This window comes from Heptranchias perlo, chromosome X (genome assembly GCF_035084215.1).
Source record: "Heptranchias perlo isolate sHepPer1 chromosome X, sHepPer1.hap1, whole genome shotgun sequence".
Classification (NCBI taxonomy): domain Eukaryota; kingdom Metazoa; phylum Chordata; class Chondrichthyes; order Hexanchiformes; family Hexanchidae; genus Heptranchias; species Heptranchias perlo.
Genome location: NC_090370.1, coordinates 20,845,619 through 20,871,500, shown reverse-complemented (window position 1 = coordinate 20,871,500; position 25,882 = coordinate 20,845,619). Strand labels below are relative to the sequence as shown.

General features: G+C 41.9%; 1 long non-coding RNA gene across 2 annotated transcripts in view; it reads right to left on the bottom strand.

The window, feature by feature from the left end:
* LOC137307015 (uncharacterized) overlaps nt 1–6,898 on the bottom strand; it is a 39,584-nt gene extending 32,686 nt beyond the window's left edge. For both annotated transcript variants that reach the window (XR_010958990.1, XR_010958991.1), the window contains exon 1: nt 6,790–6,898. This is a non-coding gene — a long non-coding RNA (uncharacterized lncRNA). The remainder of the gene's footprint in view (nt 1–6,789) is intronic.
* Between the last annotated feature and the right edge of the window lie 18,984 nt (nt 6,899–25,882).

Here is a 25,882-nt window from a genome sequence, read left to right as displayed (position 1 = left end):
TCAGAACACCGGCTCTCACAGCTACATTGATACACCACCTCCCACCCCGCTTCCTGTGGGGTCTGTGTTCCCAGAGTGGGGACAGTTTTCAGAGTGGGGGCAATGTTCAGTTTCGATCTGTTTTCAGTGTCAGGCTTTGTTTGTAAATAGATATCGGAGATTGCTTTACAAAGAATTCAACAGCGCGCAGAAGGTGAGGGAGGGACAGTGCGTGGTTAGGAGATAGGTGGAGAAAATAACATTGAAGAAACAGGTTTTAAATGGGTTTTTGATGGCACTTGAATGGCAACTTAGAACAACTTTATCAGTTCAGGGACTATTGAGGATGACTTTCATTACTGCACGAAAAATGTTCGGGTCTGAGCAAAACATAACAATTCTACCTGAGATCTGTAGGTCCCAGGGGTGAATGTTCGGAGTGTTTCACCTGATGTGACACAAAGTCCTATCTAACAGTTTGTTTTGGACAGAGTATTGTTTGAATTCGAACTTCAAAAAAACAGTTACCTCCGTTTCCCCTGAGCAATCTGTGACCCTTACGAAAACGTATTCTGTTGATGAGGTGGCCTTGTCCCTTGGGAGGCAAAGTAAGCAATTCAGTTGGAAAATGACCAAAATATTTCAGTTACTGGGCCAGGATGGTAAAAAGGGGAAATAAAAAGCTGATTTAAAGAAGATTTACAGAAAGAACTAACTTGGAGGAGAGGAGAATTCAGAGATGAAAAGGAGAGGGCAATGTAAATGAAATATGCAATGGTGCAAAGTTGGGTGGAGCCCTGGGGGTGAAGGAGAAGTGAGGAGAGAGGAACAGCATCGTCCAAATGTAGAATAAAGCTTCCTCTGCACTAACACAGAAATCTTCAGAGTCGGGTCTTTGTTCAGAGTGGGGTCTGTGTTCAGAGTGGTGTCTATGTTCAGAGTGGGGTCTATGTTCAGAGTGGGGTCCATGTTCAGAGTGGGGTCTATGTTCAGAGTGGGGTCCGTGCTCAGTGTGGGGTCCATGTTCAGAGTGGGGTCCATGTTCAGAGTGGGGCCTATGTTCAGAGTGGGGTCCGTGCACAGAGTGGGATTCGTGTTCATAGTGGGGACAGGTTTCAGAGTGGGGACAGTGTTCGGAGTGGTGTCTGTGATCATCGAGGGGACTGTATTCAGAGTGGGGTCTATGTTCAGTGTCAGGCTTTGTTTGTGAATAGATATCTCTGATTGCTTCACAAAGTATTCAACTGCATGCAGATGGTGAGGGAGTGTGCGGGTTAAAGAGATAAATGGAGGAAATACCTTCTAAGAAAAGGGTTTGAAACAGTTTTTTGAAGGCACTTGATTGGCAGCTGAGAGCAACTTTACCATTACCGGTACTAATAACGACGACTTTCATTACTGGCACGAAATATGTTGGGCTCTGAACTCCAAATAGCAATTTTACCTGAGATCTTTAATCTCAGGGGTGAATGTTCAGAGTGTTTCTCCTCATGTGACACAAGGTCCTGCCTCACAGTTTGTTTCGGACAGAATATTCGTTGAATTCGAAATTCAACAAAACAGATACCTACTTCCCTCTGAGCAATCTCTGTCCCGTATGAAAATATATTCTGTCGATGAGGTGGCTTTGTTCCTTGGTGTGCAAAGTAAGGAGTTCAGTTGGAGAATGACCAAAATGCTTCAATTACTGAGTCAGGCAGGTGAAATGGAAAAATAAAAAGCAGATTAAAAAAAAGATTTGCAGAAAGAACTGAAGTATTGGAGAGGAGAATTCGGGGATGAAGAGGAAGGGGGAATGTAAATGGCATATATAATATTCCAAAGGTGGGTGGAGCCACGGAGATGAAGGAGAAGTGAGGAGAGAGGAACAACATCGCCCAAATATAAAATAAAGCTCCATCAACGCTAACACAGAAATCTTCAGATTGGGTCTTTGTTCACAGTGAGGTCTGTGTTCAGAATAGGATTTGCGTTCAGTGTGATGCCTGTGTGCAAAGTAGAGTTTATGTTCAGAGAGGGGTCAGTGTTCAGAGTGGGGCCTGTGTTCAGAGTATGGTCTGAGTTCTGAGTAGTGTCTTTGTTCAGATTGGTGTCTTTGTTCAGAGTGGGGTGTATGTGTGCAGAGTGGGATTTGTGTTCAGAATGTGGCCTGTGTTCAGAGTATGGTCTGAGTTCCGAGTAGTGTCTTTGTTCAGAGTGGTGTCTGTGTTCAGAGTGGGACCTGTGTTCAGAGTATTGTCTGAGTTCCGAGTGGTGTCTTTGTTCAGAGTGGGGTATGTGTTCAGAGTGGGATTTGTGTTCCGTGTGGGATCTGTGTTCAGAGTGGGATTTGTGTTCAGAATGTGGCCTGTGTTCAGAGTGTAGTTTGTGTTCTGAGAGGAGTCTGTGTTCCGTGTGGGATCTGTGTTCAGTGTCAGGCTTTGTTTATAAATAGATACCTTAGACTAATTTATAAAGGATTCATCTGCTTGCATAATGTGAGAGAAAGTCCGGCTTAAAGAGATAGATGGAGACAAAGCTCTTTGAAGAAACTGGTTTTAAAACAGCTTTTGAAGGCACTTGTAGACACCATAGAGAAATTTTATAATTCAGGACATAATAAGGACATCTTTACATTACTGGCACTAAATATTTTAAGGCCTTAACTCCGCACAGTACTTTTATCTCAGGTATTTCGGTCCCAGGATTGGATGTTGATCGTGTTCCCCTCATGTGACACAGGGCGGTGTCTCATAGTTTGTTCCGGATACAATTTTGTGAGAATTACGCCTTCAACAAAACAGAATTCCTCCTTCCCCCCGAGCAATCTCTGTCCCGTATGAAAATATATTCTGTCGATGAGGTGGCTTTGTTGTTATGAATCCAAATTAAGGAATTAAGTTCAAATCTGACTAAAGTGTCATATTCACAGAGAAAAGCAACTAAAATGTTGAAAATAACAAGCAGATTTACAGCATACTAAGAGAAAAAAATAAAGTGCAGGAGAGGAAGATTCGATGACGAAGTTGAGGGTGAAATGTTAATGAAATATTTAATGTTACAATAGTGTGTGAAGCCATGGAGGGTGAAGGAGAAGTGAGGGGAGAGGAACAGCATCGTCCAGATGGACAATGAAGTTTCCTGTACACTGACAAAGACAACTTCATAATGGAGTCTGTGTTCAGAATATGTTCCTTATGCAGTGGTGGTCGGTATTCAGTGTCAGGCTGTTTATAAATAGATGCTCAGATGACTTTACAAAGAATTCGACTGCACGCAGAATATGGTAGAGAGTGCGGGTTAAAGAGAAAATGGAGGAAAAGCATTTTGAAGAAATAGGTTTTCTTTTGGGTCCACATGATCTGCACCTCAGAGCAACGCTGCCAATTCAGTGACTTATGAAGAACACCGGCTCTCACCGCTACATTGATTACAGCGCCGCCCACCCCACCTCCGGTGGGCTCTGTGTTCCCAGAGTGGGGACAGTCTTCAGAGTGGGGGCAATATTCAGTTTCGATCTGTATTCAGTGTCAGGCTTTGTTTGTAAATAAATATCGGAGATTGCTTTACAAAGAATTCAACAGAATGTGAGGGAGGGACAATGCATGGTAAGGAGATAGGTGGAGAAAATAACATTGAAGAAACAGGTTTTAATAGGTTTTTGACGGCACTTGAATGGCACCTTAGAACAATTTAATCAGTTCATGGACTATTGAGGATGACTTTCATTACTGCACGAAACATGTTCGGGTCTGAGCAAAACATAACAATTCGACCTGAGATCTGTCGGTCCCAGGGGTGAATGTTCGGAGTGTTTCACCTCATGTGACACAAAGTCCTATCTCACAGTTTGTTTTGGACAGAATATTGTTTGAATTCGAACTTCAACAAAACAGATACCTCAGTTGCCCCTGAGCAATCTGTGTCCCTTACCAAAACGCATTCTGCTCCTTGGTCTGCAAAGTAAGCAATTCACTTGGAAAATGACCAAATATGTTTCAGTTACTGGGTCAGGCTGGTAAAATGGGGAAAATAAAAAGCTGATTTAAGGAAGATTTACAGAAAGAACTTAAGTGGAGGAGCGGAGAATTCGCGGATGAAAAAGTAGCTATGAACCATACATTCGTCATAAGCCTCAATTTTCTGTTTCATTTTAATCTCTATTTCTTTACTCATCCAGGGAGCTCCAGCTTTGGGTGCCCTTCCTTTCCCCCTCGTAGGAATGTGTCGACTAAACAGACACAGAATGATCTGAGACTGACAGCACACCCATTTTAAACAGACACAGAATGATCCGGGACTGACAGCACACCCCTTTTAAACAGAGACAGAATGATCCGGGACTGACAGCACACCCATTTTAAACAGACACAGAATGATCCGGGACTGACAGCACACCCCTTTTAAACAGACACAGAATGATCCGGGACTGACAGCACACCCATTTTAAACAGACACAGAATGATCCGGGACTGACAGCACACCCATTTTAAACAGACACAGAATGATCCGGGACTGACAGCACACCCCTTTTAAACAGACACAGAATGATCCGGGACTGACAGCACACCCCTTTTAAACAGACACAGAATGATCCGGGACTGACAGCACACCCATTTTAAACAGACACAGAATGATCCGGGACTGACAGCACACCCATTTTAAGCAGACACAGAATGATCCTGGATTGGTTAAAGAAAAGAAACAGAAAGAATGAATAAACGGGTCATTGTCGGGTTGGCAGGGTGCAACTGGTGGGGTGCCGCAGGGATCAGTCCTTGGGCCTCAGCGATTTACAATCTATATTGATGAATTAGATGAAGGGACAGTGTAATGTGTCCAAGTTCACTGACGATACAAAGCTAGGTTGGAAAGTGAATTGTGAGGAGGACACAAAGAGTCTGCGAAAGGATAGAGACAGATTAAGTGAGTGGACAAGACGGTGACAGTTGGGGCATAATGTGTGGAAATGTAAGGTTATTCACTTTGGTAGGAAGAATAGAAAAGCAGAATATTTTAAAATGGTGGGGGACTATTAAATATTGGTGTTCACAGAGACTTATCCTTGTGCAAGAAACACAAAAATGTAGTATGCAGCTACAGCAGCTAATTAGGAAAGCAAATGGCATGTTGGCCTTTATTGCAAGGGGGTTGGAGTACAAGAGAGAGGAAGAATTATTAAAGCTTTAGTGAGACCTCACCTGGAGTATTGCGTCCAGTTTTGGCCTCCTTATTTAAGGAAGGGTTTCCTTGCCTTGGAGGCGTTGCAACGAAGTTTCAATAGATTAATTCGTGGGATGAGAGGGTTGTCCCATGAGGAGAGATTGAGTAGATTGGGCCTGTACTCCCTGGAGTTTAGAGCAACGAGAGCTGATCTAATTGAAACATATAAGATTATGAGGGGGGTTGACAGGGTAGATGCTGAGAGATTGTTTCTGGAACTAGGGGGCATTGTCTCAGGATAAAGGGTCGGCCATTCAAGACTGAGATGAGGAGGAATTTCTTCACGCAGAGTGTTTTGAATCTTTGGACCTCTCTACACCAGAGGGCTGTGGATGATGAGTCATTGAATATATACAAGGCTGAGATGGATAGATGTTTGAATTGTGATCAAATTCCATCCTATCTCCTCTCAAACTTCCTTTAACAGCCTCGGGTGCCTTATCTCTGAGTTCAGTGACTTATCGACCTCGGCTATTAAATTCAGATACAGATCCGTCTCCACAGTTGACTCGAAATATGGTCCCACATCCTCCTCTGGTACAACAACATTTTCACACCTGCCATCACTTTTAGAAACAAAATAAAATAAAATATTTTGTTTCTCCCCAAAACCTCATCCACCACAGCCCAGTCTTACAGATACTGGATCATATCTCCCAAGATTCTGACTTTCCAAATGTATTTGGAATGATTTGTAGATTCTGAGACATAACACACAACCTGAACTCCAATTCAGTGGAATGTTGACCCGTTCTCGTTTTTCTTCGCTTTTCATATCAAGTTACTTCTCCTGTCACTACTTCAAAACCTCCTTCCGTTTTCCTGCTAATAACTTTTCACTATTTCATAAATCTTCTGTTCCTGCTCCAACAGTTTTATTATTTCCACTCTCTGGTCTCAGATCCGGATATTTCACACGCTCCAGTCCTATCAGGTGAAACCCTCCCACTGCTCCATGTGCTCAGTCTGTCAAACCGTTGTTGTTTGTCGGTTCAGATCGTAACCATCCCTTCCCTTCTTCCTGAACTCACCCTGGTGTCCCAAAAACATGAACTCTTCCCTCCTGCTCCAGCCCTGCAGCCGCACATTGACCTGCCTCATATTGTCCTCCTTAAGCAGCCCAGCGCAAAACAATCCAGAGATCACCACCTTGAGGCCTTGTTTTTCAGTCTAGAGCTCAAATATTAATATTCCCTCTGTAAACCTAGCTCTTTCCTTGTTATTGGTTGCGGCCATGACTATTTACTGCTCTCCTTTCCTTCCCAGAGATGGTCCCACCTGTTCCAGGAAGTTAGTCCCTCTGACATCAGGAAGGCAACTTACCAATTGGGACCTGTTCATGGCTGCAGAAGAGTATGTTTATTCGCCTGACTATAGAATATCGCACCACTATCGCTCCCCTATCCCTGTGCCCAACCTGCCTCTCATACCTGCCCCACTCGGAGTGTCCCCTTACTCCCTGGTGTCAAACTATTACTCAGGAAGACCATCCTGAGTCCCTGTCTCTATCCACCTTACAGTCCCCAACACCAGTTATCGAGCGAACAGTTCCAGTACTGATGTCCCTCCACCTGAGACTGCACACTGCCCCATTAGATGTTCACTCACTTTCCTCTATCTGCACAGTATCTGCTCGGTTTTCTCTTCCTGATTGAGCGGCAGGTTCTTGTTCGTGATCTGAACCGTTTATCAGGACACAATTGATATTTTAAGGCTGTTCTGAACCAACCGGTGTCTATTCCCGTTCTTGTTGATGATGTTGGATCTTCTCCCCTGTTTGGACCTTCAGCCATGGTGGTGACAGGCGTTCCTAGATTCTGATGCTCTGTAATGAATAGATTAATTGGAGGGTTAGACAGAAATATTAAAATAAGAAGGATAAAACGTCGCCTTGTCGCGATATCAAGTCCCTCCTCCCCCATCAGTGGAACAACTGTTCGCTCTGGAATTGAGCATTTCCCGACTGTTCCCAACAACTCTCCACATCGGGTGCGGCACAGACAGCTGCCCAGTGAAACCCAATGAGTCCCGCTGATCTCCACAACCCAGTTCCAGACGGCCGAGATTCTTCACTGGGAGCATCAATTGGTAAGATTTACTCACAGTGCAGGCCAACACTGGAATTATTCTGAGGGAGTGAATATTCTGGAGTGCAATTTTGAGCGAGGTGATGAATTAAATAATCCTTCACTCGGTTTTACCCAGTCTGGCGCTATTGTATTATTTTATTCACAGATTTGTTTTAATATTTTTGATTTGTTGAGTTTTGATATTAAATTCTGGCATTTTATGAACCTGATATCTATCTACATACACAAGATGGAGCTGGGTGTGATTTCTCTGCTCTCTATGGGTAGTGACATTGTCCGTGTGTTCATGGAGATGTGTTTTGTTTGATGCTTCTATTTGAATATATTTACCATATCTCTCATGGTATCAGCACCTAACTAATGAGCACTGGAGGAGGTAAGGAATTTTATACCATTCAATAATATTAGCACTAATGTATAATGTTATGAATCGTGTAACTTTAAACAGGTGTTGCACATTTATTTTTGGAGCATCTTTAGGGGTCTTCCAATCTCGGAAAACACCACAAATATATAATTTGTAAATTTGACTGCTGTTTTACAATCATTATTCCCAATTGTGTGTGTGCCTCGCTGTGTGTGCGCACAAAGGCAAGAGCAACCAATCAAACTATTAGTCACCGTAATTTCCTGTCCACACTGTGGAAATGTCAAAGAGATTAATCTCGGACAGTAATTTCATCAAACTATAGTTGAAGTTATTCTCTGGCATTAATGTACAACCAAGTTTGAGACCTTGTAAGATGCAGTTATCTGTTGTTTCATTCACTCTAACACGAGTGTAATAAAAGAAGAGCAACAAAAACTTACATTTACATGTACACGAATTACATTAGAGTTATCAAACACAAGATTAATTTGAGTGCTCAGTTATTTTTTTATATAAAGCCGAGGGAACGGGTCCTCCTACCTGTTGGTAATTTCAGTAGTTACTTTCTGTATAAAGATTAGTGATGGACCCTCCGACCTGTTGGAAATTTTAGCAGTTATTTTTTGTGCAAAGATTAGTGATGGACCCTCCTACCTGTTGGTAATTTCAGTAGTTATTTTTTGTGCAAAGATTAGTGATGGACCCTCCTACCTGTTGGTAATTTCAGTAGTTATTTTTTATGTGAAGATTAGTGATGGACCCTCCTACCTGTTGGTAATTTGAGTGAATATTTTTCCATAAAGATTAGTGATGGATCCTCCTACCTGTTGATATTAAAAGTAATTACTCAAATTCCTAAGATTAGCGATCAGGAACCACCTATCTGTGTGAAAGATGGTTTCAGCCCTGAACCGGTTTCCCTTTAAAACATTCCTGAAGTTTGTTTCTGTTTGCACGGAGCGGCCTTTCTTTCTTCAGTTGAACCAATTTAACAAATAACATCCTCAATAACACATTTTAGAAAAAACTGAAGTACCTGCTCTATTCCTCCACCAAATTCCGATTAAACCAATTAATTATAATTCATCAGGAACAAGTTTTGTCTCCGATTTTGCTCCTATCCTGTGATTGGATGGCGTTTAGTCCTCCCTCGGGTTACCATCGGTTGATTTTCCAAGGACCCAGCAGAGAGCGATTCTTGGCCATTGCGAATGTGTTAACCCTTTACTGAGCTGAACTGTGTGTTCGATCTGTCTTTGATCAGTTCAATAAAAGTGCACCGGGAACGAAACATTTCAGTGAGTAAAACGAGCGAGTGTCAAAGTTAAAAATAAATGCTTATAGAGTGAGAAAGGTCAGTTTCCCACCCGTGTTCACTGAATATCAAATTCTAACATGGGGAGGAGGCACATCTGGACGAGGATGGTGTAAATCTCCAGAGTTCATGTTCCTGCTTTCCGTCCTGTAACCGCTTTAAAATGTGTCTCTGGGGAGATTGATGGGATCCATGTTGGGATGAGCCCTGAAATTCCCGGAGTAAAGTCGCCGGCCTTCAGTCAGTGTCTGAGCGAACAATTCGTGAATTGTTCCATCCGCGAGGAATGGAGAGCTTGCTCCGCCGGGGAACATATCTGACCGCGGGAAGTCGGCTTTAGAAAAGAGGAAGGGGCAGAAAAAGTTAATTAAAAAAACAAATTGAAACAACATTAACCTGACCTTGATCCCGCAAGGATTTTCCGCCTATCAATGTCCGTTTAGATTTTGCAAATTATATCCTTGTTATTTCATTACAACCAATCGAGTAAACGTTCCTTGCTTTATTTTAGCAAGTTGCAAATTGTGAATTTGATCTGATCCTTGTTGTGAGATTCAGAGCTCCGCCCTCTGTGAAAGCTGCTGCCAGACATCAGGATGGATTTCAACGCAAACATTCCTCATTTGTTTCAGAACAGGGAAGGCCTTTCTGATGGAATCTAATCGAACCGGGTTGACAATTCGCTGCCACGTCAATTGTGAACGAAGTTGGTTGTAAATTTTACTTTTTCTCTTCTGGTTCCAGGGAAGTTCAGTAAAACAGATACTTGGTTCGAAATAAATTGTTACATTTGCATCAGCGTCGTTGTTTGCTAAAAGTCCCATCGATTTTCTGATGTTTGCGCTTTCAACCCTGGGGCCAAAATCCAGTATTTCGTCAGTGAACTGAGGAGAGGCTGTTTCTCCAAGTGAGGACATTAACCATTTAACGGCCGAATCAAACTGTCGCTGAGCATCAATCACCTCAATCACTGGGGTAATGAGTACTGACTTTCCACAGTTACATTTATCACAGTAAATATTCAGCAGATAAACCAGTTACATCGTTAAATCCGGAAAGGGCCATTCCTGTGCTGTGATTGGTACAAGGATTGGATTTCCTTTATTTTCAGGGGGTTCACAGACAGAAATAAATAGCCCCTCCCCGGGATGGAAGTGTCTGAAGAGAGAAAGTTTTTGACGACAGATTCCGAGGGACGAATTTTTGTGATCAATCCCAGGGACAGATTGTGATGATAATTCCGAGGGACGGATTGTTGTGATCAATCCGAGGAACAGATTGTGGTGATAATCCCGTGGGAGAGATTGTTGTGATCCATCCCAGGGACAGATTGTAATGATAATTCCGAGGGACGGATTGTTGTGATCCATCCCAGGTACAGATTGTAATGATAATTCCGAGGGACGGATTGTTGTGATCAATCCCAGGGACGGATTATGGTGATAATTAAATACTCTGTTAAATGGACAGTTTGGGTAAATGGTCAATTAATATAGCATAAAATACACTGTTAAATGGACAGTATTGGTAAATGGTCAGTTAATATATCATTAAATACACTTTTCAATAGACAGTACTGGTAAATGTTGGATTACATATAATTAAATACACTGTTCAATGGACAGTGTGGGTAAATGGTGGGTTTATATATCATTAAATACATTGTTCAATGGACAGTGTGAGTAAATGGTGGGTTTATATAAATTTTAATTCCACTGTTAAATGGACCGTGTGGGTAAATGGTGGGTTTATATATCATTAAATACACTGTTAAATAGACAGTGTGGGCAAATGGTGGGTTTATATATCGTTAAATACACTGTTAAATAGACAGTATTGGTAAATGGTCAGTTAATATATCATTAAATACACTTTTCAATAGACAGTACTGGTAAATGTTGGATTACATATCATTAAATACACTGTTCAATGGACAGTGTAGGTAAATAGTGGGTTTATATATCATTAAATCCACTCTTAAATGGACAGTGTGGGTAAATGGTGGGTTCATATATCATTAAATACACTGTTCAATGGACAGTTTGGGTAAATGGTCAATTAATATATCATAAAATACACTGTTAAATGGACAGTATTGGGAAATGGTCATTTAATATATCATTAAATACACTTTTCAATGGACAGTACTGGTAAATAGTGGGCTTATATATCATTAAATCCACTGTTCAATGGACAGTGTGAGTAAATGGTGGCTTTATATATCATTAAATACACTGTTAAATGGTTCGAAATAAATTGTTGCATTTGCATCAGCGTCGTTGTTTGCTCAAAGTCCCATCGATTTTCTGATGTTTGCGCTTTCAACCCTGGGGCCAAAATCCAGTATTTCGTCAGTGAACTGAGGAGAGGCTGTTTCTCCAAGTGAGGACATTAACCATTTAACGGCCGAATTAAACGATCGCTGAGCATCAATCACCTCGATCACTGGGGGAATGAGTACTGACTTTCCACATTTACATTTATCATAGTAAATATTCAGCAGATAAACCAGTTACATCGTTAAATCCGGAAAGGGCCATTCCTGTGCTGTGATTGGTATAAGGATTGGATTTCCCTTATTTTCAGGGGGTTCACAGACAGAAATAAATAGCCCCTCCCCGGGATGGAAGTGTCCGAAGAGAGAAAGTTTTTGACGACAGATTCCGAGGGACGGATTGTTGTGATCAATCCCAGGAACAGATTGTGGTGATAATCCCGAGGGACGGATTGTTGTGATCAATCTCAGGGACAGATTGTGGTGATAATTCCGAGGGACGGATTGTTGTGATCAATCCCAGGGACAGATTGTGGTGATAATCCCGAGGGACGGATTGTTGTGAACAATCCCAGGGGGAGATTGTGGTGATAATTCCGAGGGACGGATTGTTGTGATCAATCCCAGGAACAGATTGTGGTGATAATCCCGAGGGACGGATTGTTGTGATCAATCCCAGGAACAGATTGTGATGATAATTCCGAGGGACGGATTGTTGTGATCAATCCCAGGGACGGATTATGGTGATAATTAAATACTCTGTTAAATGGACAGTTTGGGTAAATGGTCAATTCATATAGCATAAAATACACTGTTAAATTGACAGTATTGGTAAATGGTCAGTTAATATATCATTAAATACACTTTTCAATAGGCAGTACTGGTAAATGGTGGATTACATATCATTAAATACATGTTCAATGGACAGTGTAGGTAAATAGTGGGTTTATATATCATTAAATCCACTGTTAAATGGACAGTGTGAGTAAATGTTGGGTTTATATATCATTAAATACACTGTTAAATGGACAGTGTGGGCAAATGGTGGGTTTATATATAATTAAATACACTGTTAAATGGACAGTGTTGGTAAATGGTGGGTTTATATATCATTAAATACACTGTTAAATGGACAGTGTTGGTAAATGGTGGGTTTATATATAATTAAATACACTGTTAAATGGACAGTGTTGGTAAATGGTGGGTTTATATATCATTAAATACACTGTTAAATGGACAGTGTGGGTAAATGGTGGGTTTATATATCATTAAATACACTGTATAATGGACAGTGTGACAAAATGGTGGGTTGATATAAATTTTAATTCCACTGTTAAATGGACAGTGTGGGTAAATGGTGGTTTATATATCATTAAATACACTGTTCAATGGACAGTGTGGGTAAATGGTGGGTTTATATATCATTAAATACACTGTTCAATGGACAGTGTGGGTAAATGGTGGGTTTATATATCATTAAATACACTGTTCAATGGACAGTGTGGGTAAATGGTGGGTTTATATATCATTAAATACACTGTTAAATGAACATTGTTTGGAAATGTTCCGTTGATACATCATTAAATACACTATCAAATCGACATTGTGGGTAAATGGCGCGTTTATATCTCATTAAATCCACTGTTAAATGGACAATATGGGTAAATTGTGAGTTTGTACCTCATTAAATACACTGTTAAATGGACTGACAGTACCTTTACTGATTGTCGAGCTGATACTTCTGACAGTATAAGTTTTGATTATAGAGCTTATGCTTCTGAGAGTACCTGTCTTGATCAAAGAGCTGATGTTACTGAGAGTATCTGCATTAATTGTAGAGCTGATATTATGAACAGTATCTGCACTGATTATAGAGCTGGTATTACTGACAGTATCTCTGCTGATCATACAGGTGATATTACTGAACGCACCTGTACTGATTATAGAGCTGATATTACTGACAGTATTTGTATTTATTATCGAGCTGATATTACTGAACGTACCTGTATTTATCAATGAACTGATATTACTGACAGTACTTCTATTGATTGTCGAGCTGATATTACTGAAAGTATCTGTGCTGATTTTATCGAGCTTAATAGTGACAGTATTTGTGATGCTCATAGGGTTGTTAAATGACAATGTCTGTGTTGATTATAGAGCTGATATTACTGACAGTATCTGTGCTATTATGGCGCTGTTACTGACTTTATCTCGGTTCAATATAGCGCTGATATTACTGACAGTGTCTGTGCTCAATAGAGCTCTGCTTTACTGACTGTATCCCTGTTCAATATATGGCTGATAATTCTGACAGTATCCCTGCTCAATATAGGGCTGATATTACTGACAGTATCCCTGCTAAATATAGTGCTGATAATTCTGACACTGTGTGATGATGAAAGAGCTGGTGTAATCAAAATATTCATTGAATGACATGGAATTTTACAGCTCAGGAACAGCCCATTTGGCCCAACAGGTCTTTGCCTGGATTTGTGCTCCACACGAGCGTTCTCCCACACCATTTCATCGCACCCTATTAACTTATCTTTCTATTTCTAGCCCCCTCATGTATTTTTCTGCCTTCCCCTTAAATGCATCTGCACTTTTCGCCTCAACCATTCCACGTGGTAGCGAATTGCACTTTCTCGTCACTCTCTGAGCAACAAGTCTCCCCTGAAATCCATCTTGGTTTCATTGGAAACTTTCTTATCTTCATGGCCTTTATTTTTGGACTGCTCTCAAGGGGAAATATCCTCTCCAGTTCTAGCCTATGGAACCCCTTCCGAATCTAAAAGACCTCTATCAGTTCACCTCTCCGTCTTCAACTGAATAGAGAAAAGAGACACAGCCTGTTAAATCTTTCCTGATATTGTTGGGAAATAATGCATTGAACAAGTGACGCCAGGAATGAAAGGAAAGTAATGCCAGGAAGGAACAACCAGGCCATAATATTCCCCCCTAGGACCGGATTAATGCAGGCAATCTCGGCACAATCAAGAGCAGGGAACAAGGGGTACTTAAAACATCACCAATAAAATGCCCGGAGCCGGCAGGCTGTGTTTGTGCATTGCTGCGGTTCAAGCAGAACAGTTCGAACGACTGCACTGTCAAACTCACAGATTAAAAAAACAACCTTCTGTTCAAGCGTTGCCTTGTCCTGCCAGGTAGGTGCGGGAGAACTGCTGGGACTCGCCCGGCAGAGGCGGAGACTCCGAAACGGCGCCAGAGATTGCGATGTTCTGACCTGTGTCACTGGTTATCGACTGAACAATAAGATTCTTATGATAGCGTGGGTTTGTTTGGGGGGTGAATTGCGATCCAGAATCCTGGACACATCAGGTTAGCATCTCGGCAGATACAAAAAGCATTAATTTCAGGACCTTAGTATTTAAAATCTGCAGATGCAGAATCTCTTGTGCTGAACTTTTAACCGTCCCCGAAATAAAATCGCAGGTTGGTTTCAGGGTTTCGCTGTTTAATTCTGACTGGACACAGGGTGCAACAATGGGTGTGTTTACTAAACTACATTTAACAAAGTTTACCTTCGATTCTCTTGCACCGATTATCTGATCTTTGCTCCCCTGGAATTCTGCGAAGTACAGAACCGATGGAGCTCAGCCTTACATAAAAACAGCCAGTCAGAGCCCACTTGGTTCGAGTACAGTGTAGACACATCCCGACGAGGGGGAAAGGAAGGGCACCCAAAGCTGGAGCTCCCTGGATGAGTAAAGAGATAGAGATTAAAATGAAACAGAAAATTGAGGCTTATGACGAATGTAACGTAGAGAACCAGGCTGAATACAGAAAGAACAGAGGAGATCTTTAAAAAAGGAGGGAATTAGACGGGCAAAAAGAGAGATTCAAGAGTAACTTTCAAAGGGGAATTGGATTAAAATTTTGAAGGAAAGATTTACAGGGATATGGGGAAAGAACACGGGAAAGGGACTAAGTTGATAGCTCTTTCAAAGAGCCAGCACAGGTATCATGGACCGAATGGACTCCTGTGCTGTACCTACTATGATACTACGATGCATCCATTTAAGGGGAACGTACAAACCCTCCAGTGCTGAAGTCATTGTACAGAAACTCTGGTTAACCTTCGCATTCACCAAATTCCGGAATTCATAGTCCAGCACATGTTTAAATAGAGGAACATCGGAACAGGAGTAGGCCATTAAGCCCCTCGAATCTGTCCTCCCATTTAATTAGATCATTGCTGCTCTGTACCTGAATTCTATTTACCTGCCCTTGATCCATTTCGCGTGATACGCTTACGTAAAAAATGCTGCAGCTATCAGTCTTCAAAATTTCAGTTGAACCAGAACTCACAACCTATTGGAGGAGGGAATTCCACATTTACAGTAAACTTTGTGCAACAAAGTCCGTCCACATTTCACTCCTGAACGGCCGAAGGCCAATCTTAATATTTTGCCCCTTGTTCTGGACTCGTCCTTGACAGGAAATTCCTTCTCTGTATCTAATGAGTGTGAGGTATTATATTTTAGTCGGGATTGATCACAACAATCCGTCCCTCGGAATTATCACCACAATCTGTCCCTGGGATTGATCACAGCAATCCGTCCCTCGGAATTATCACCACAATCTGTCCCTGGGATTGATCACAACAATCCGTCCCTCGGAATTATCACCACAATCTGTCCCTGGGATTGATCACAACAATCCGTCCCTCGGAATTATCACCACAATCTGTCCCTGGGATTGATCACAACAATCCGTCCCTCGGAATTATCACCACAATCTGTCCTCAAACACTTCCTCTAATCGGACACTTCCATCCCGGGGAGGGGCTATTTATTGCAGTCTATGAACCCGCTCAAAATGAGGGAAATCCAAACTTTATACCGATCACAGCACAGAAATGGTCCTTTCCGGATTTAACAATGTAATTGGTGTATCTGCTGAATATTTATTATGATAAATGTAACTGTGGAAAGTCAGTCCTCATTCCCCCAGTGATTGAGGTGATTGATGCTCAGCGATAGTTTAATTCGGTGGTTAAATGGTTAATGTCCTCACTTACAGAAACAGCCTCTCTGCAGCTCACTGACGAAACACTGGCTCTTGGCCTCAGGGTTGAAAGCGCAAATATGAGGAAATCGATGGGACTTTTAGCAAACAATGTTCCTGATGCAAATGTAACAATTTATTTCTAACCAAGTATCTGTTTTACTGAACTTCCCTGGAACAAGAAGAGAAAACGTAAAATTTATAACCGACTTTTTTCACAGTTTTCGTGGCAGCGAATTGTCAACCCGGTTCGATTAGATTCCACCAGAAAGGCCGCTCCCTGTTCTGAAACAAATGAGGAATGTTTGCGTTGAAATCCATCCTGATGTCGGGCAGCAGCTTTCACAGGAGGCGGAGCTCTCAATCTCACATAACAAGGATCAGATCAAATTCCCAAGTGATGAACTGCTAAAATAAAGCAAGGAACTTTTACTCGATTGGCTGTAATGAAATAACAAGGATATAATGTGTAAAATCAACACGGGCATTGAGAGACGGACAATCGTTGCGGGATCAATGTAATGTTAATGTGGTGTCAATTTGTTTTTAATTAACTATTTCTGCCTCTTCCTCTTTTGTAAAGCCGATTTCCCGCGGTCAGATATGTTCCCCGGCGTAGGGAGCTCTCTGTTGCTCGTGGATGGAACAATTCACTAATTTATCGCTCAGACACTGACTGAAGGCCGGCTATTTTACACCGAGAATTTCAGGGCTTATGCCTTCAGAGACCCCACCAATCTTCCCACAGACACATTTTAAAGCGGTTCCGGGACAGAAAGCATTCACACGAACTCCAGTGATTTACACGATCTTAGTCCAGCGGTGCCTCCTCCCCATGTTAGAATTTGATATTCAGTAAACAGGGGTGGGAAACTGGCCTTTCTCACTGGATATGCATTTATTTATAACTTTGATACTGGCTCTTTTTACTCACTGAACCGTTTTGTGCCCGGTACACGTTTATTGAACTGATCAAAGACTGTTCGAACACACAGTTCAGCTCAGTGAAGGCTTAACACATTCGCAATGGCCGATTATTGCTCTCCGCCGGGCACCTGGCAAATCAGCCAACAACTCACCTGACGAAGGAGGAAGCCTCCGAAAGCTTGTGATTTCAAATAAAGCTGTTGGACTATATCCTGGTGTTGGAAGACTCCTTACATTTGTCCACCCCAGTCCATCACCTGCATCTCCACATCATATTATAATTACCAACAGGGAGGAGGGTCCATCAACAATCTTTATATAAAAAGTGACTACTGAAATTACAAACAGGGAGGAGTGTCCATCAACAATCTTTATATAAAAAGTGACTACTGAAATTACAAACAGGGAGGAGTGTCCATCACTAAACTTGAAATAAAAAGTAAATACGGAATTACGAACAGGTAGGAGGGTCCCATCACTAAATTTAAATAAAAAATAACGACTGAATTACAAACAGCAAGGAGGGTCTATTACTGTTTTTAATATAAAAAGTTAATACTGAAATTACCAACAGGTAGGAGGGTCCATCACTAATTTTTATTAAAAAGTAACCACTGAAATTACCAACAGGTAGTGGAATCCATCCCTAATCTTAATATAAAGAGCAGCGACTGAAATTACCAACAAGTAGGACGGTCCATCACTAATATTTATCGAAAAAGTAATGACTGAAATTACCAAAAGGTAAAAGGGCAAATCACTAATATTTATGTAAAAAGTAACTACTGACTTCAAAAAGGTAGGAGAGTCCATCACTAATCTTTATATAAAAGTAACAACTCAAATTACCAACAGGCAGGAGGGTCCATCACTAATCTTTATATAAAAGTAACAACTCAAATTACCACCAGGTAGGAGAGTCCATCACTAATCTTTATATAAAAAGTCACGACACAAATTTCGAACCGGTAGAAGAGTCCACACTAATCTTCATATAAAAAGTAACGACACAAATTACCAACAGGAAGGAAGTTCCATCACTAATCTTTGTATGAAAAGTAACTACTGAAATTACAAATAGGCAAATGGGTCCATCTCTAATCTTTATATAAAAAGTAACCATTCAAATTACCAACAGATTGGAGGGTCCATCAATAATTTTTATATAAAAAGTAACTACTGAATTGCAAACAGCGAGGAGGGTTCATCATTAATCTTTATATAAAAAGTAACCACTGAAATTACCAAGAGGTAGGAGGGTCCATCACTAATCATAGAAGAATCATAGAAGTTTACAACATGGAAACAGGCCCTTCGGCCCAACATGTCCATGTCGCCCAGTTTATACCACTAAGCTCGTCCCAATTGCCTGCACTTGGCCCATATCCCTCTATACCCATCTTACCCATGTAACTGTCCAAATGCTTTTTAAAAGACAAAATTGTACCCGCCTCTACTACTGCCTCTGGCAGCTCGTTCCAGGCAATCACCACCCATTGAGTGAAAAGATTGCCCCTCTGGACCCTTTTGTATCTCTCCCCTCTCACCTTAAATCTATGCCCCCTCGTTATAGGCTCCCCTACCTTTGGGATAAGATTTTGACTATCTACCTTATCTATGCCCCTCATTATTTTGTAGACTTCTGTAAGATCACCTCCAAACCTCCTACTCTCCAGGGAAAAAAGTCTCAGTCCATCCAACCTCTCCCTAGAAGTCAAACCATCATGTCCCGGTAGCATCCTCGTAAATCTTCTCTGCACTCTTTCTAGTTTAATAATATCCTTTCTATAATAGGTTGACCAGAACTGTACACAGTATTCCAAGTGTGGCCTTACTAATGTCTTGTACAACTTCAACAAGACATCACAACTCCAGTATTCAATGTTCTGACCAATGAAACCAAGCATGCTGAATGCCTTCTTCACCACCCTATCCACCTGTGACTCCACTTTCAAGGAGCTGTGAACCTGTACTCCCAGATCTCTTTGTTCTATAACTCTCCCCAACGCCCTACCATTAACGGAGTAGGTCCTGGCCCGATTCGATCCACCAAAATGCATCACCTCACATTTTTATCGATGAAACTCCACCTGCCATTCATCGGCCCACTGGCCCAATTTATCAAGATGCCGTTGCAATCCTAGATAACCTTCTTCACTGTCCACAATGCCACCAATCTTGATGTCATCTGCAAACTTACGAACTATGCCTCCTAAATTCTCATCCAAATCATGAATATAAATAACAAATAACAGCGGACACAGCACCGATCCCTGAGGCACACCGCTGGTCACAGGCCTCCAGTTTGAAAAACAACCCTCTACAACCACCCTCTGTCTTCTGTCGTCAATCCAATTGGCTACCTCACCTTGGATCCCGTGAGATTTAACCTTATGTAACAACCTACCATGCGGTACCTTGTCAAAGGCTTTGCTGAAGTCCATGTCGACCACATCTACTGCACAGCCCTCAACTATCTTCTTGGTTACCCCTTCAAAAAACTCAATCAAATTCGTGAGACATGATTTTCCACTCACAAAACCATGCTGACTGTTCCTAATCTGTCCCTGCCTCTCCAAATTATATAAAATTTCTGTAATTATATAAAAGTTAATTACAGAAATTACCAACAGGTTGGAGCATCCGTTCTTTCTCTCTCACACCCACTATTTCTCTGTCTGTAATATTCAGACTCTCAGTCTGTCTGTCTGTCTCTCTGTCACCCTCCCCCTCCTCATTCACCCTCTCCGTGTCTCTCTCCCTCGACACTGTATCTCCCTCTTTCGTTCTTCACTCTCCCTCTTACTCTCTCCCTTTATTCTCCATTTTTCCCCACCTCCACCTCTACTCTCCACCTCTCTCATTCACTGACTCTCTCCCTTTCTCTATATCTCACCTTCACTTTCACTCTTCCCCTTTACTCATTCTCTTGGCCCTTGCCACTACACTCTGTGCCACTACACTCTCTGCCACTACAATATCTGCCATTACATTCTCTGACCCATCCCCATCTCTCTGTCCCTCTTTCTCTGTCTCTGTCTCTCGCCCTCTGACCCATCCCCGTCTCACTCTCTCATAAGAACATAAGAAATAGGAGCAGGAGCAGGCCAATCGGCCCCTCGAGCCTGCTCCGCCATTCAATAAGATCATGGCTGATCTGATCCTAACCTCAAATCTAAATTCATGTCCAATTTCCTGCCCGCTCCCCGTAACCCCGAATTCCCGTTACTTTTAGGAAACTGTCCATTTCTGTTTTAAATGTATTTAATGATGTAGCTTCCACAGCTTCCTGGGGCAGCAAATTCCACAGACCTACTACCCTCTGAGAGAAGAAGTTTCTCCTCATCTCAGTTTTGAAAGAGCAGCCCCTTATTCTAAGATTATGCCCCCTCGTTCTAGTCTCATTCATCCTTGGGAACATCCTTACCGCATCCACCCGATCAAGCCCCTTCAAAATCTTATATATTTCAATAAGATTGCGTCTCATTCTTCTGAACTCCAATGAGTAGAGTCCCAATCTACTCAACCTCTCCTCATATGTCCACCCCCTCATCCCCGGGATTAACCGAGTGAACCTTCTTTGTACTGCCTCGAGAGCAAGTATGTCTTTTCTCAAGTATGGACACCAAAACTGTATGCAGTATTCCAGGTGCGGTCTCACCAATACCTTATATAACTGCAGCAATACCTCCCTGTTCTTATATTCTATCCCCCTAGCAATAAAAGCAAACATTCCGTTGGCCTTCTTGATCACCTGCTGCACCTGCATACTAATTTTTTGATTTTCTTGCACGAGGACCCCCAGATCCCTTTGTACTGCAGTACTTTCCAGTTTCTCCCCATTAAAATAATAACTTGCTCTCTGATTTTTCCTGCCAAAGTGCATAACCTCACATTTTCCAATATTGTATTGCATCTGCCAAATCTCCGCCCACTCACCCAGCCTGTCTATATCCGCTTGTTGTTTTTTATGTCCTCCTCACTCTCTACTTTCCCTCCCATCTTTGTATCATCTGCAAACTTTGATATGTTACACTCGGTCCCCTCCTCCAAATCGTTAATATAGGAACACCACTGGCGACTGGTTACCAGTCCAAGAATGAACCATTTATCCCAACTCTCTGCTTCCTGTCAGATAACCAATCCTCCACCCATGCCAGAATATTACCCCCAATCCAGTGATTCTTTATCTTGAGCAATAATCTTTTATGTGGTACCTTGTCGAATGCCTTCTGGAAGTCGAAATACACTCCGTCCACTGGTTCCCCTTTATCCACCCTGTACGTTCTATCCTCAAAGAACTCAAGCAAATTTGTGAGACATGACTTCCCCTTCATAAAGCCATGCTGACTTTGTCCTATTAAATTATGTTTATCCAAATGTTCCGCTACTGTCTCCTTAATAATAGACTCCAAAATTTTACCCACCACAGATGTTAGGCTAACTGGTCTATAATTTCCAGCCTTCTGCCTACTACCCTTTTTAAAGAAGGGTGTTACATTAACAGTTTTCCAATCTGCCGGGACCTTTGCCGAGTCCAGAGAATTTTGGAAAATTATTACCAAAGCATCCAAAATCCCTACTGCCACTTCCCTCAAGACACGAGGATGTAAGCCATCAGGTCCAGGTGATTTATCCGCCGCGAGTCCCATTAATTTACTGAGTACCAATTCCTTAGTGATTTTAATCGTGTTTAGCTCCTCCCCCCCCCCCCCCCCAGAGCCCCCTGTTTGTCCAGTGTTGCGATATTCTTAGTGTCCTCTACCATAAAGACTGAAACAAAATATTTGTTCAGCATTTTTGCCATCTCCATGTTTCCCACCATTAATTTCCCGGTCTCATTCTCCAAGGGAACTAAGTTTGCCTTAGTCACCCTTTATTTTCATATAACAAAAGAAACTCTTGCTATCTGTTTTTATATTTTTTGCGAATTTATTTTCATAATCTATCTTCCCTTTCTTAATCAATCCTTTCGTTACTTTTTGCTATCTTTTGAAGACTTCCCAATCTTCTATCCTCCCACTAAGTTTGGCTACCTTATATGTCCTTGTTTTTCGTCGGATACTATCCTTAATTTCTTTACTTAGCCATGGATGGCTGTCATTTCTTTTACACCCTTTTTTCCTCAGTGGAATATATATTTTTTGAAAGTTGTAAAATAACTCCTTAAATGAACACCACTGCTCATGTACCGTCTGACCCAATTTTCCCAGTCCACGTTAATCAATTCCGCTCTCATACCATCATAATCTCCTTTATTCAAGCTCAGTGCGCTTGTTTGAGAACCAACCTTCTCACCCTCTAATTGGTTATGGAATGTAACCATGTTATGGTCACTCATTCCAAGGGGATCCTTAACTAGGACATGAGTTGCTTGCCCCCTTGTATGATCAGTTACAGACTGCTCAAGAAATCCATCCCTAATACACTCAATAAACTCTTCCTCAAGGCTGCCCTGCCCAATTTGATTTGTCCAGTAAATATGATAGTTAAAATCCCCCATAATTACTGCTGTTCCCTTCATACATGCCCCGACTATTTCCTGATTAATACTTCTTCCAGCAGAGTTGCAACTATTAGGAGGCATATATACTCCGCCCACTAGTGCTTTTTTCTCCTTATTATTCTTTATCTCTACCCACACTGTTTCATTATCCTGATCCTTTGTCCCAATATAATTTCTCTGTATTACAGTGATTCCTTCCTTTACTAAAATAGCAACCCCACCTCCCCTTCCTTCCTGCCTGTCCTTTCTGATTGTTAAATACCCTGGCATATTTAATTCCCAGTCGTTGTCACCCTGCAGCCATGTTTCTGTAATGGCCACAAGATCATACCCATACGTAGTAATTTATGCCGTTAACTCGTCCATTTTGTTACGAATGCTACGTGCATTCAGATAAAGAACTTTCAATTATGTTTTGTGACACTTAGTTCCTGCTTTTTCCTTTTTTAACACTTTACCTTTTACTCCATACGTTCTGTCCCTTCCTGACACGCTTTCCTCTGTCTCCATGCTCAGGTTCCCAACCCCCTGCCACAGCTTTGATGCTGGGTTAATCGCCTTACGCCTTCTAGTTTTTATTTTATCTGTCGTGCCTAAAGTACACTTTCTTTCCGCTGCTCTACGCTTTTCTCTTTCATTTGTTCTTGAACAACTGTTTGTACTATTTGTATTGTAGATTTCCCCTGGGTCTTCCCCTCTCTTGCTGATCTCAACTTTATTCCCTTATGACTCTCCCGATACTCTCTAAATCTGTCACTTTGTCTGCCTCTGACCCTCTCCCATTGACATCCTCTGATTATCTTTCATTCCCGGTCATTCACCCTCTACTCTCTTTCTCTCTCTCTTCCTTTCCCCGTCTCTCTGCCTCTACACTTCTCTCCATGTCTCTACTCGCTCTGTCTCTCTATCTCCTTCCCTCTACACTCTTAGATCCATTCCCCTCTCTCCCTCTCTATCTTCCTTGTTGCTCTGTCTCCCCTGTTTCTCTCTCTTTATCAGTCTGTTTCTCCCTCTGTCTGTCTCTTTCTTTCTCCCTCACGCCCACTTTTTCTCTCTCTCAATTATTCTGACGCTTACAGTCTGTCTGTCTCTCTGTCGCTCTCCATGTACTCATTCTCCCTCTCTATGTATCTCTCTCCCTGTCTCACTCCCTCTAATTTGTCTCTCATTTTCCACTCTCCTTCTATACTCTCCTTCTTCAGTCTCCGTCTCCACTCTCCTTCTCTGACCGATCCCCGTCTCTCTCTCTCTCTCTCGCTTCCTCCCACCGCCCTCTCTGTCTGTCTGTCTGTTTCTCCCTCTGTTTGTGTCTTTCATTCTTTCTCCCTTACCATCTGTGTGTCTCTACCTCTCTGTCTCTCTGTCTCTCTCTCCCTACTGATTATCTGCCTCTCTATCACTGTCTCTCTGTCCCCCTCTCCATCTCTTTCTCTCCCCCCCCCATCTCCGTCTCTCTCTCCGTCCTCCTCTCCGTAACTCTCTCCGTCTCTCTCTCTCATTCCCTCAATTATCTCTGCCTCTATCCCCCTCTCTCTCTGTCTCTCTTTCTGCCTCCCCTATTTATCTCTATCTCTTGCTCTCTCTTCTCTGTTTGTCTCTCTCTTTGTCCCCTGTCTGTCTGTCTCGTTCTCTCTCCCCAACTATATGAATCTGTCTTTATTTTTCTCTCTCCCTCCCCCTGCCCATTTCTCACTCTTCTTTTGGATGCGTCTCTTTCTCTTGCCTCTTTCTCTGTCTCTCTGCTCTGTCACTGCTGGTCAGCAGCGGCCCCTGCTGGTGGTTGTGGTAGGTGATGACATTGACCAGGAACACAGGAACAGGAGGAGGCCATTCAGCCTCTCGAGCCTGTTCCGCCATTCAATGGGATCATGGCGGATCTCTGACCTAATTTCACATACCCACCTTAATCCCATAATCCCTGAACACAGGGTTAACAAAAATATATCAACCTCAGATTTAAAATTAACAATTGATCTCGCATCAACTGCTGTTTGCGGAAGTGAATTCCGAACATCGACCACTTTTTGCGTGTGGAAGTGTTTCCTAACTTCACTCCTGAAACTTCTGGCTCGATTTGTTCGGCTCTGACCCCGAGTCCGAGATTCCCCAACCAGTGGACATAGTTTCTCTCCATCTCCCCTATCAGTTCCCGTTAATATTTTGAAAACTTCGATGAAATCACCCCTTCGTCTTCTAAATTCCAGAGAATACAACCCTAGTTTGTGTAATCTCTCGTCATAATTTAACCCTTGAAGTCCAGGTATCATTCTACTAAATAAAAGGTCCAAACTGAATTTTAACAGCTCGGTATTTTTTAATGACTGCCATACAAGTAAAGATTAACTTTTAAAAATGGGGTCTCTCATATTATTCCTTATTATATTAGTTTTTGGTTGTTGAAAAAGAATTAAAATTACAATATTATTTTTAAAAACTTTTCCCTTCTGTCTCTTTAATGTAATTCAATGATTTCTTTGGCTTTTTATTATTATTGTTTTTATTTGCAATGACATACAGAATGCGAACTTTAAAGGAATGAAGTCTGCTTGCTTGTTTGAGCAATGCAGCCTGATTCTGTGGGCGGGACTCTCGTCCTTACCGATTTTGTGGTCGTGTCTTTTTCTCACACAGCTTTCCAGCTGCGCAGCAAATCACGCTGCTCAGAGGCTGGGTTGATTGTGCCCAATTTTTGTAAAGTTCAAATTCAAGCAATTCATCGCCACAGAGCCGACAGTAAGTATTTTTGTGAATTTAATTCGCAGGAGCTGTGGTGAGCGTTGCCTCGCCGCTCGCAGCGATTTCTGGCCCAATGTCTTCTGCCGCTCTGCAACTTGTAAACCAGATCAATAAATACCCCTTAGTTCCAAGAGCTTCAACTTTAGCTAACAGCCTCTTCTGAGGGACTTTATCGAATGCCTTTCGGAAGTCCATACAAACAACACCCATAGACAATCCCCGCTCCACCATTTTATTCACCTCCTCAAAACAAATCCATGCTGGCTCTTCCTGATCAGCTGAAAATGTTCAAGGTGTTCAGTCACTATCCTTAATTATAGACTCTGGTAATTTCTCGAAACCAGATGTTTGGCTAATTGGTCTATAATTCCCGATTTTCCTTCTGTCACCTTTCTTAAATAGTGGAGTGACATGTGCAATTTTCCAATTTAGATCAATGTTCATACACCGT